We start from the raw sequence: 12,443 nt of genomic DNA on the forward strand, positions 1-12,443 counted from the left end.
TTCCAATTTAGCTTATTTCTATTGGAATCTTTTTTTTTTTTTTTTTTTGAGACGGAGTCTTGCTCTGTCGCCCAGGCTGGAGTGCAACGGTGTGATCTCGGCTCACTGCAACCTCCGCCTCCCGGGTTCAAGCGATTCTCCTGTTGCAGCCTCCCTAGTAGCTGGGATTACAGGTGCCCACCACCACCCCCAGCTAATTTTTATATGTTTTCGTAGAGACGAGGTTTCATCATGTGTTGGCCAGACTGGTCCTGAACTCCTGACCTCAGGTAATCCACCCGCCTCGGCCTCCCGAAGTGGAATCTTTTTTATTATTGCTGCTAAGGCTAAAATAAATTTGAAATGAAGAAGAAAACTTACAAAATCAGCATTATTTGAATAATATTGTAAATGATCTCAAATATCAAAGGATAAACACAGTCCCTTTTAGAAGCTAACTGTGCGTGTGTGCGTGTGCCTGTGCGTGTGCACATACAGTCGTAGTTAGGGGTAGGTAGGAAGAAGGAGTGTTTAGCGAATCTGAACCTTGAAAAAAAGAGGTTGTGTTTTTGGTGTCTTTATTTTTGCTGAAATAAGCCATCTATTTTTCAACTTCCATGCTAAATAAACAATATTCTTTTAAATGAATACATATTAATTATTATATAAAGTACTTCTTAAAACAAAACATCTAAAACAGAATTTCATAGGTTATTGCCTCTTATATGTCTTCAGCCCATGAAGCACAGAAGAATGAAATGCCCTAAAACAGCAAGTTTCCACTTCCAGTCATCTTCCTTTAGTCTGTGCACCTCAGTAGTTATAGGGATGCTCAGGTGATGAGTCTGTGACATCCATGGTACCAACAGCTGAGATTTCATATATTGCACATCCCCCAAATCACAGCTATTCATTTAAACTGCTCTGGATTAGCTGTTGGAACAGATAAGAATCTCCAAACCCATCCTCAGTATTGGAGAAGATGGGTAGGGAGGGGTCAAGGGAGTTTTGTCTTCCAAGTTCACAGCCTTTGCTGGCAGCTCTGCCACCAAGGGCGGTGTCCTTCCCATCATTCCTTCTCTTCCAATCCTGGACTCTTATTTTCTCCAAATCTCTCTCCTTTCTTCACTCCTGATGTAAGCTCAGTAAGTGCACATTTTATTTTGTTCACTTATAACCTCAGTGCTAGTTGGATACCTAAATGATTCTTTGTTGAATTTATTGACTGGGTGTATATGTGTGTTCCACAAGAGGATGAGAGAGTGTGGGAGCATATATGTGTGTGGTGTGTGTGTGTGAGCATGTGCAATTGGGTGGGTGTGTCGGTGCAATGAGTGTGTAGAGTGTGTGTGTGCATGAGACTGTGCTGCATTTGAGTGTGCGTGTTTGTGCGGTGTGTGTGTTATGTGAGCATGTGTGGTGAGTGTGTGTGGTGCGGTGTGTGTGTGGTGTATGTGCATGTGTAGTGTGAGTGTGTGGTGTGTGTGTGTGATGTGTATGTAGTATGAGTGTGTGTGGTGTGTGTGTATGTGTGGTGTGTGTACTTGTGTATGTGGTGTGTATACGCTGTATGTGTGTGGTTTTAGTCTGTGAGCATGTGCAATTGGGAGTAGTGTGTGTGTGCAATGAGTATGTGTGGAGTGTGTTAGTGTGTATACATGAGTGTGTTGTATTTGAGTGCATGTGTATGTGTGATGTGAGTGTGGTAGTGTGTGTGTGGTGTGAGTGTATGTGTGGTGTGAGTGTGGGCGTGTGTGTTGTGTGTGTATGTATGTGTGGTGTGAATGTGTGTATGGTGTGTATGTATGTGTGGTGAGTGTGTGTATGTGTGGTGTGGATATGTGGTGTGGATGTGTACGGTGTGTGTGTGTGTATGTGTGGTGTGTGTGGTGAGTGTGTGTGTGGTGTGTATATGCATGGTGTGTGCATGGTGAGTGTATGTGTGGTCCGTGTGGTGTATGTGTGCTGTGTATGGTGTGTGTGTGGGGAGTGTGTGTATGTGTGGTGAGTGTATGTGTATGTGTGGCATGTATATGTGTGGTGTGTGTGTGTGGTGTGTTTGTATGTTGCGTGTATGTGTGGTATGAGTGTGTGTGGTGTGTGTGTGGTGTGAATGTGGTATGTGTGGTATGTGAATGTGTGTGGAGTGTGTCTGCATGTGTATGTGTGTACACATGTGAATGGGTGTGATGTGTCAGTGTGTGTGTGGTGTGAATGTGTGTGGTGTGTGCGGTATGTGAAGGCATGTGGAGTGTGTCTGCATGCGTGTGTGTATACACATGTGAATGAGTGTGATGTGTCAGTGTGTATGTGTGGTGTGAATGTGTGTGGTGTGTGTGGTATGTGAATGTGTGTAGAGTGTCTGCATATGTGTGTCTGTACACATGTGAATGGGTGTGATGTGTCAGTGTGTGGTGTGTGTGTGGTGTGTCTGTATGTGTGATGTGAATGTGTGTGGTGTGTGTGGTATGTGAGTGTGTGTGGAGTGTGTCTGCATGTGTATGTGTGTACACATGTGAATAGGTGTGATGTGTCAGTGTGTGTGTGGTATGAGTGTGTGTGGTGTGTCTGTATGTGTGGTGTGAATGTGTGTGGTGTGTGGTATGTGAATCTGTGTAGTGTGTCTGCATGTGTATGTGTGTACACATGTGAATGGGGGTGATGTGTCAGTGTGTGTGGTGTGTGTGTGTATGTGTGGTGTGAATGTGTGTGGTGAATGTTGTGGTGTGTGTGTAGAGTGTGTTGTAGTGTGGTGTGTGTATGTGTGGTATGTGTGGTATGAATGTATGTGGTGTGTCTGTATGTGTGGTGTGAATGTGTGTGGTGTGTGGTATATGAATGTGTGTGGAGTGTGTCTGCATGTGTGTCTGTACACATAATGGGTGTGATGTGTCAGTGTGTGTGGTGTGTATGTGTGGTGTGTGTGTATTTGTGGTGTGAAAGTGTGTGGTATGTGAATGTGTGTGGAGTATGTCTGCATGTGTATGTGTGTACACGTGTGAATGGGTGTGATGTGTCAGTATGAGTATGTGTGGTGTGAATGTGTGTGGTGAGTGTTGTGTGTGTAGAGTGTGTTGTAGAGTATGGTGTGTGTATGTGTGGTGTGTGTGTGCGGTATGAGTGTGTGTGGTGTGTATGTGTGGTGTGAATGTTGTGGTGTGTGGTATGTGAATCTGTGTAGAGTGTGTCTGCATGTGTATGTGTGTACACATGTGAATGGGGGTGATGTGTCAGTGTGTGTGGTGTGTGTGTGTATATGTGGTGGCAATGTGTGTGGTGAGTGTTGTGTGTGTGGAGTGTGCATGTGTCTGTACACGTGTGAACGGGTGTGATGTGTTGGTGTGAGTTTGTGTGCATGTGCACATGCATGTCGGGAAGCAGGGGGTTTGTATCCTATGAAAAAGGAAGAACGTCATGTAGATTTAACAAGATCAGAAGATGAAAAATAATGAGAAAACTAGGATCTAGATACATCGCTAGTGAAAACGAATGCTCGCCCTAAAGCATAGCTGCGGACTGAGCTCCCTGGGCCACTGCACTTGCTCCAGGATTTGACTGCAGCTGTATGAACAGAGCTCAGAAGAGCTGTGGCTACCAGTTCAAACCAGGCATAGGTGCAGGGAGCAAGCATAGTGCCACAGATGGAGCAGGGAGCGGTTGCTTTGCATGAGAAGTAAGATAGAGTCAATGTGGATCTTATTATTTACATTTACATTTTACTTTGTTGTTGTTGCTGCTGTTGAGACAGGGTCTCATTCTGTTGGCCAGGTTGCAGTACAGTGGTACAATCACAGCTCACTGCAGCCTCGACATCCGGGGTTCAAGTGATCGCGCTCCCCAGTAGCTGAGACTACAGGTGCGCACCACTATGCCTGGCTAATTTTCACTTTTTTAATTTTTATTTTTGTAGAGACGGGGTCTCACCATGTTGCCCAGGATGGTCTCCAGCTCCTGGACTCAAGGGATCTGCCTGTCTCGGCTTCCCAAAATGCTGGGATTACAGGCATGAGCCACTGCGCCTGGCCTACATTTGACATTTTTAATTCCTTTAGAGTTCCTTTCTTCAAGTTGCTTATTTTATGCTATTCACTCTGTTAGAAGATAAACAGTAAATAAACTATATTGAAGTTTTGGAGTAGAATATTAAGAACCATGCCTAAATTGAGCTTTGGGGATTATTGCTGAGTTTAAATTATCTGAGATGCCTTTGTTTCCTATTTGGATGGATAATTTACGGATACATAGTGTTACTTGCTTGGTTTCCAGGGAATATTACATATTATAATATACTGGGAACATTAGACATTTTTCTCTCTAATTCAAAAAAAATTCTATATTATGGCCATTATTAATAATTTTTTATACAAAAATGCAAGATATTCCTCTTTTTCATTTTCCACTAGAGTCTCCATTGCTTTCTTGACTTTTTAAAAAAATACTTTTAAGTCTGATGGAGAGTAGAGTAACATGGCTCAAAATTAAGCTTATAATTAAGTAAAACGTAAATAATAAGATCTGAATTGGCTTCATCATACTTTGCATGTGACAAAACCACTCCCTGTTCCATCTATGTAGTAAACTCACAGTCCCACTACGATCACTGCTCTGTGACATAATAAAATACAGTGGGCCGGGCACAGTGGCTCATGCCTGTCATCCCAGCCCTTTGGGAGGCTGAGGTGGGCAGATCAACTGAGGTCAAGAGTTCGAGACCAGCCTGGCCAACATGGCAAAACACCATCTCTATAAATATATATATATACGCGCACACACACACACACATATACATACACACACACACACACACACACAAAATAGCCGGGTGTGGTGGCGGGCACCTGTAATCCCAGCTACTTGGGAGGCTGAGTCAGGAGAATCACTCGAACCTGGGAGGCGGAGGTAGCAATGAGCCAAGATCGTGCACTACAGCCAAGGCATCAACAGCAAAACTCCGTTTCAATAAATAATAATAATAACGTGAACACTTAGCTGATTTAAGAAGCTTTTTGTTTGTTTGTTTGTTTTATTGATAAGTTTCTGGAATGTAGGCTGGGGTTCCCCGTAACAGTAATCACATGGCTACTAGATTAGTAATGTCCTATAGTTAGATAGGTCCCCAAATACTAAGGTAATGTTCACATCCAATTTATGAGACTGCGAATTCATTCAGGTCGGGTTACAAAAATTGCTTAATCATGAGTAAAATGCCTGGGAGCTCTTGTTATAAAATGATGTTGACTTTTTACTAAATAAGACAACGGGCTGAATCATGCTCTTGGAACCATGTGATAAATCTAAAACATTATTTTACAATATGTGCAATTATTGCACATCTAATGTCTTGTGCAGGTTACACAAGGTAAAGGAAAGGGAATGCATATACAATGCATGCCCATAATGTGCTATCGAGCTTAGTTGTATTTTATTATAATACTGGAGTAGTTGTCTGAAAAAGTGCAAGGACAGCCAGGCACAGTGGCTCACGCTTATAATCCCAGCACTTTGGGAGGCTGAGGCAGGTGGATCACCTGAGGTCGGGAGTTCAAGATCAGCCTGACCAATATGGAGAAACCCCGTCTCTACTAAAAATACAAAAAAAAAAAAAAAATTAGCTGCGCTTGGTGGCACATGCCTGCAATCCCAGCTACTCGAGAGGCTGAGGCAGGAGAATCGCTTGAACCCGGGAGGCGGAGGTTGCGGTGAGCCAAGATGGCGCCACTGTACTCCAGCCTGGGCAGCAAGAGTGAAACTCCATCTAAAAAAAAAAAAGTGCAAGGACTCCACAAGTTTCCACTTTAAAAACTGTGGCACTTCTTCTCATTTTAGATCTCTTTAATGTGTCTCCACTGAAGCAAAAATGAATTGATCAAATAAGAAGAAAACTATAAACAATCATATTTGGTAAGGGTTTTAATATGGTTACAAAGAATTTTTTCTTTTCTGAGAATCAGATGCTTTCAGACCACTACAAATTGTCTTGACCACAAGAGACTTCCTGTTCTCTTTTATAAAACTCTGGTCAACAATTAGTATAGCTCAATAGCATAAAACGGATCTGAAACTGCAGTGGAACTCAGCTGAGCTTCTCCTTTGGCGGTAGGATTTCATAAGGAGCCTATCTATTGTCCAGAGATCAGGCATTTGAAAATAAAAACTGTCCTGAAATGATGCATGCAGGCCTGTGTTTATAGTTTCAGGTCCATGAGATTCAGACATCCTCCCTTGCAGCCCTGTCACTTTCTGGTTCCTTGTAGCCTGCAGTGTGTGGTCTTGGGGGTTTTGTAACAGCCACCAATCTGCTGGCTACACTGGCTACAGAAGACTTCATTCCAAGCACATCAGGACCATCTCTCAGTTGGCCAAAGATCACTGTAAAAGTCTAAAAAAGGGCTGCTTATCCTATCTTGGGGCTGAGAAAAGCTTCCTCTAACAGTATTGTATCTTCTACCTGTTCGAAAAGGAGGACAAAATGATGGTGTTTAAAGTAATCTATCAGCCTAAGCTTGGGGACTTACAAGCCTCACAGTAAGGATTATTAACTAAAATTTCATGATTAATGACCCTCAGCACGTGTTTAAAAGTGATTTTAACCTAAATTTTTCAGACACTGAGATTGCCTTTTATTCTATTAGAGAATGTCCTTAGATTACATTAGTCGCTTGAAAAACATCTTTTACCACATTCAGAAGAGTATTGTGATTTTATCTTACTTGTTGTTTAAATACATGAGAATATTACTTTAGTACCTGACTTGTGCTTTAAAAGGAAAGCCTTTCTTGTTTTGCTGGGGTTAAACCGTATGGCAAATACACAAATAATGAACAGTTGTCTATTGCTGGATAGTCATCATTCCAGCCAAGTTAAGCAAGGGGACGCAGTGTCATAGTATTTTGGTATATAGTAGTGATAGAAGTCTGTAAGAAGAAGTTCAAGGTGTTTTACTCTTGGATGGACAAACTAGTCATTTCACTTCTTTTTAGTGACTTATTGTCCAGGCTCCAAAATGTGTCTCATCTCCTCTAACGAGATGAGGACCAAACATTCTACATATGGGAAGATGTGAGCATGAATAGAAACGAGTTGCTCCAACAATATAAAGACACCTACTGTACCAGGACCTCCCCCTGGCAAAGACTCTGAGGTCTGTGGTCTGAGTTTACCATCCAAGAAAGCCCAGTAAAGAGGGCTGCCTGCTGCAAGGCCTGCAGACATGGTCTAGGGAAGGGAAATGGACTGAAGAGCGGCCCAGCACTGCCAACTCTCACCGGCTCCATCCCACCTGTCCTTCAGGACAGCCTCATTCCTGCACAGGGCCTTTGCCTATGCTCCTCTGCCTCTCCCAAAGTCTTTTTCTTTCCTCATTCTTTCAAAATCTCAGGTTTTGTATAGGTGCCAGTTCCTTTTGAAAAGCTTTCTAATTCATCCAGCACACATTTCTCTTCCCTAAATGCTATTATTTACTCTCTGTAGCACACATGAAGTCTGCAGCTTACCTTTAGGCCCAAAAGTTATGCTGCTGATGAATTCAGCCAGTCATTTTACCTGTGTGTTTTATTGTTTATAAGCAAGCACATTACGTCTGCTTTGGGAGTAAAATATAACAACTGTAAAATAAGTTTTGCCATGTTCCTTATTACTCCTTTGCTATGTCCCATTAATTCCTTTAAAGAATAAAGTGCTTGTATCCAGATACATGTTTTCATGATTCTTTTGTATCCTTCCTGTGATCACATACACCACCTCTACCCTAGTACATAGAACGGCTTTAAAAAAATATCTAATTGAAATATAATTGATATGTCATAAAATTTATCCTTTAAAAGTATAGAATTAAGTGGTTTTTGGTATATTCACAGAGTTGTACAACCATTGCCACTATTTAATTACAGAACATTTTCATCATGCCCAAAAGAAACCCCATATCCACTCTCATTCACTTCTCATTTTCCCATCTCCCCAGCCCATGGCAACCACTAATCTCCTTTCTGTCTCTATGGATTTGCCTATTTTGAACATTTCATATATGTGGACTATGTGGTCTTTTGTGACTGGCTTGTTTCACTTAATACAATGTATTCAAGGTTGATCTAAATTGTAGCATGTATCAACATTTCATTCCTTTTTATGGCTGAATGATAATAACATTCCATTTTATGGATATACCACATTCTGTTTATCCATTCATCAGCTGATGGATTATTTGGGTTATTTTCATTTTGGGGCTATTATGAATAATGCTTCTATGAACATTTGTATCCACGTCTCATGTGGACATACATTCTTAGCGCAATCAAACACAGACCAGGGTCCCCACACACATTCTTACTGAAATGAAATAAGCAACTAGAACTGTTGCAGTACAGTACTTATTTTCTAATGGCATCATTCACTGTGGGATTCAGGAAGTTACTATTTCCCCCAACTTGTGTGCCTTCTTTTTCTAAGAAGCATCTGACCAAAAGCATGCTGTTTAGACAGAAACTAATAGTAAAAGTCAAGGTGCTTATGTTAGATTTCTGTCCTTCCAGTTGCTCTATTTCCTTGAACAACAGCCTTTCCAAATCTTAACTTCATTAGCTTGTAAGTGAGAAGAATATTATAACATAGAAAGAATCTAACGACAAAGACTATTACTTAGCTTTCAAATTGCAATTACAATGTTCTTACATGAACACCAGGAGCCATTTAAAAGCCTGCTTTTCAGGCTCAAAAGCCACAGATTTTTTTTAAAAGAGGTTGAGATTCTTATAAAATGTTAACCTTTGTCTCAGAAAAAAAAAAAAGAAAGAAAGAAAACTCATGACCTTACTGATTTGCAATTTAAAACATATTCAAGTCTTTCTGCTTCCTCTCTAGAATGACCCTTGTGGTTTTGTCTAGAAGTCCCCATATACCATCTGCTTTGCTTTTCATTGCTGAAGACATACTATGAAAAGAACAAGCCATTGGTATATCATGATATCCACAATTCTCTGAGTTTTAATAGTAGCCAGTGAAAAGTGCAGAATGTCCTGGAGTGCCCTGGGACACAATTCTGACCTACTAATATGAAGATGGAATTTGAAAAGATAATGAGCCTCTTGGGTGATTGTAGTTATGTGACATAGACTGCAATCTTTTGACTTTGAAAATCACACTGCCCAGTGTTGAAAGTGTGACTGTTCAAGTGTAAGTTCTGCTTCTTATTCATATTGGTGTCCTGGATATATACAGCTTAGATCACCAAAGGTGGTCCATGAAGGTAAGATGAAATAAGAGTTTTACTGGTGTGACAATATTGAAGTATAGTTGATAGGCGGTCTTCCTACACAGTGTACAGTCTCATCAGCTTTCAGACATCAGAACTTTCTTAATATGGTTTTGTATTTCCCAGAAATGATCCCATCTCAGGCTTTCTACATCTTTTGCTCAGGAAGAAACTCATTTCTGACTTTCTCAGCTTTTTTCCTGCTATTTTGCATCAGCCTCTTCTTAAACAGAATCATTTAACAATATGATTCAGTGTGTCCTTGAAACCATTTTTCTTAGCACTTGCTTTCTTTTCTTACTTTCTTTGCCTACTTTACTGAGTCACACACTTTGGTGACTAAGTTCTTTATTTTTTGTTTTGTTCTAAAGTTTCGATTACTACCAGCTTGAAAAAGAACGATGAACAAAAGTAGCAAATACAATTATTGAAGCAGTATAAGTTTTTGCAATTAATGGTTTAATAAATACATCAATACTGCTTATTTTAGTGAATCATCAGGACACATGTAGTGCAGAAGTTCATGCTGCTCAGTCCCAGAACCCACATACCAGGAGGACTAGCTTCTACCTGGTATGCCAAAATAAAGGAAAGTGTTTCTGTGTCAGGCCCTTAACCTGGAAGAAAACTATTTTAATTCCATGTTTGATAATCTATTGAATGTCCATGAACAAGACATTGTGTTGGGTACTTGAAGTACAGATATGAACTGATTTGTCCCTTGCCTAGTAACGGAAAGGAAGTGAATGAGTAAGTGAAGAAGTACATGAAAGTGTTAGAGGGCTGGGTGCAGTGGCTCATGCCTGTAATCCCAGCATTTTGAGAGGCCAACTTTGAGGCTGCAGTGACTTGCCACTATACTCCAGCCTGGGTAACAAAGCGAGACTCCATCTCTTTAAAAAAAGTGTTAAAAGGAGAAAACTAAGCTTTGTAGATATCAGCTAGGAGCCAGGCACTATGTTGGAAGGAATGGGCCTCTTTAAAAAGAAAATCGTGTTCTTAGTGCTGTTTTTTAAGGTTATCTGTTGAGTTGAGTTGTGCCAAAGAGGGAAGTATTTTCCTCACCATCAAGCAAAGTCAATTACTTCAGCCTCTTTATTCTCAAGAATTTTGTTTCAGAATAGCCTTTGGTTCCTCAAGGTAGTCAAAGGATCAACATTATGTTATAAAATAGCAATCTAGATGTTTCTGAAAGATAATTCCTGAAATAAATATTTATTTTCCATCTGCTTTGTGCCAAGTTCTGCTTTAGTTGCTGAAAATCTTTCAACGATCAAGACAGAAGATGCCTCTGTCCTGCTAGAGGCTACCGTCTAACAGCGAGAAACAAGTGACAGAGGAGTGAAAAAGCAAACCAGGATATTTCCCAGTGGTGTTAAGTGTTAGCAAGAGAAGCAGGTGGGGTAACGTTATAAAGTAACTGGGTGTGAGGGCAGCGTAGCTCGGAAGTCAGGGATGCTTCTTTGTAGAGGTGACATTTAAACTGAGTTGTGGCTGAAAAATAGGAACCAGCTATACAGAGAGTGTAAAGGCCCTACAGAGGGGATGAGCTTGGCAACCTGGGGGAACAGAAAGAATGCTTGATGTCTGTGCAGTGACTGAGGAAAGCAGGCTAGACGAGAGCTCAGAGATCATGGGGAACCAGATGACAGGGGTTATGGGAGGAGCTGGATTTGACTCTTAAGGCAATGAGAAGTCACTGAGAAGTTTTAGCCAGGGGCATGGCGTTATCTAATTTGTGTTCCTAACAGCTTCCATTGAGTACTGTGTGTGAACGAATCAAAGCAGAGCAAAGAAGAAAGCAGGAGGACCAGTTACAAAGCCACTTCTTGGAGGGGAGGTGTGGTCCAGGCAAATGAGGGTATTTGGCGGTTGGGACAGCAGAGTGAATAGAGAAACACTTTTAATATATACAGTCACAATGTAAGAATACTGCCTCGGTGAAAAGTAATCTTTCCGGTGTACTAGATACCAGATGAAGTCTCTGATTCTTGGTATTTCTTAACCAGAAGCATTCTAAGTCAACTTGCTTTTTCATCCATAAAAGGGCATGAGCTCCTTAAACACAGCGCTTTTGCTTTTCTTGTCAGTCTCACTAGTCTAGGAAGTGCTGTTCTATATTCAGCAGCTCGTGGGTGCCGAATAAATATTGATTAAACAAACCAAGTAATGAATCATGTGTGCTGCAAGTGTGGGTGCTTGGTAACGTGGAAACATACGAGTGAGCTGGATTCTCCAATCTGCAGGGCAGAAACTGGATGAAAGACGTTTAGAGGTAGGGGTGGGAAGCTTGGAGCTGCCCCTATCCTTCCATCCCGGGATGTCTTGGGATTGGGGTGGTCATTCTATGACCACTTCACATTGGCTCAGTGGAGATCGACCCCACACACCCCAGAGGAGCCTCACCCACTGCTCAAGGGAGAGCCGAGGAAATAACATGCTTGCCCACTGCACGGACACTTCCTGTTGGTGCACCACATCCCTAAAATGTGACATAGGCTGTGGGTGAAGCAGGTAACATCAGAGATTTACAGACACGCCTATATTCCACAAAGAGCGTAAGGATAAAAACCAAAAACGCATGCAGTTGTACTGTATGTCAGCCAACTTTTTCTGTAAAGCATCGAAGAATAAATCTTTTCCGGCTGAATGTCTCTGTTGCCACTACTGCAACTCTGTTGCAACCCTGCCTTTGCATCATGAACACAGCCACTGACAAGAGGTCAAGGAATGGTGTCCATGTTCAATAAAACTTTCTTTATGGATATCAGAATTTGAATTTCAGATAATTTTAATGTGTTTGGAAATGTCTTTTTTCCTTAAGCTATTTTAACAACATTAAAACCATTCTTAGCTCATGGGACATAAAAAATAGGCAGCAGGTCACCCAAGGGCCACCTTGGTGCCAAGTTTGCCAAGCCGTACTCTGTAGAGCAGGAAAAATGAGGAACAATCTCCACATATTATTCAAAAATGGGTAATTTTATGTATAGATAATATCTAATACTATCCTTTTGTTTGTCAGTTGCTTAATGCAAATTAAAATTTAGCCATTTGGAGGATGCGACATTTGCTGATAGTAAGGATTAGGTGGCATTGAAAATCTCTTGGGCAGAGATTAATTGTGAACGATTCTTTGGACCACACTCCCCACTTCCTCCAGGTCCTGTTTTATGTTTTCCACACAGAGCCCAGATGAACTTTTAATATTTAGGAA

General features: G+C 41.2%; 1 protein-coding gene across 4 annotated transcripts in view; it reads right to left on the bottom strand.

Annotated features, from left to right (window-relative positions):
* DOCK10 (dedicator of cytokinesis 10) overlaps positions 1 to 12,443 on the bottom strand; it is a 279,740-nt gene that overhangs the window by 154,594 nt on the left and 112,703 nt on the right. The gene's annotated exons all lie outside the window — the stretch shown is intronic.

This window comes from Theropithecus gelada, chromosome 12, assembly GCF_003255815.1.
Source record: "Theropithecus gelada isolate Dixy chromosome 12, Tgel_1.0, whole genome shotgun sequence".
NCBI classification, from domain to species: domain Eukaryota; kingdom Metazoa; phylum Chordata; class Mammalia; order Primates; family Cercopithecidae; genus Theropithecus; species Theropithecus gelada.